General features: G+C 46.4%; 1 protein-coding gene across 4 annotated transcripts in view; it reads left to right on the top strand.

Moving 5' to 3' along the window:
• GNG7 (G protein subunit gamma 7) overlaps positions 1-407 on the top strand; it is a 106474-nt gene that overhangs the window by 9362 nt on the left and 96705 nt on the right. The window lies entirely within an intron of this gene.

Below are 407 nucleotides of genomic sequence, written 5' to 3'. Positions count from 1 at the left end.
AAAAAAAAAAAGAAAAAGTCTTTCAACGCACCTGGTCCAATGTGCGTGATTTACAGGTGGGGAAACTGAGGCCCAGCAGTTTCAGCGAGTTCGTGGCAATGCTGGGACTTGAACTGGGGGTTTCAAAGCTTTTGAGTTCCAGGGCCGGGAGAACAAACAACATTGAACTTCAGAGACGTCGCCTCGTGCTGTCCTGCTAGGAGCTCGCATTCCCATCGCCGCCTGGCTGAGCAGGTTGATTTGGGGACAAATATATATACAATGATTCTATTTCCCACAGCTCCGTGCCATACTTAGAAAGAGCGATAATTTATTGTCTTTAGTGTCACAAGACATAGCGGTCTGTCTTCGAAATGAGGGCTCTGAGACAGCTCAGCTGAAAAACAGACATTTGAAAATGTCAGTTG

Source organism: Pteropus medius, unplaced genomic scaffold (assembly GCF_902729225.1).
Source record: "Pteropus medius unplaced genomic scaffold, Ma_sr-lr_union100, whole genome shotgun sequence".
NCBI classification, from domain to species: domain Eukaryota; kingdom Metazoa; phylum Chordata; class Mammalia; order Chiroptera; family Pteropodidae; genus Pteropus; species Pteropus medius.
This window is presented reverse-complemented; position numbering and strand designations above follow the sequence as displayed.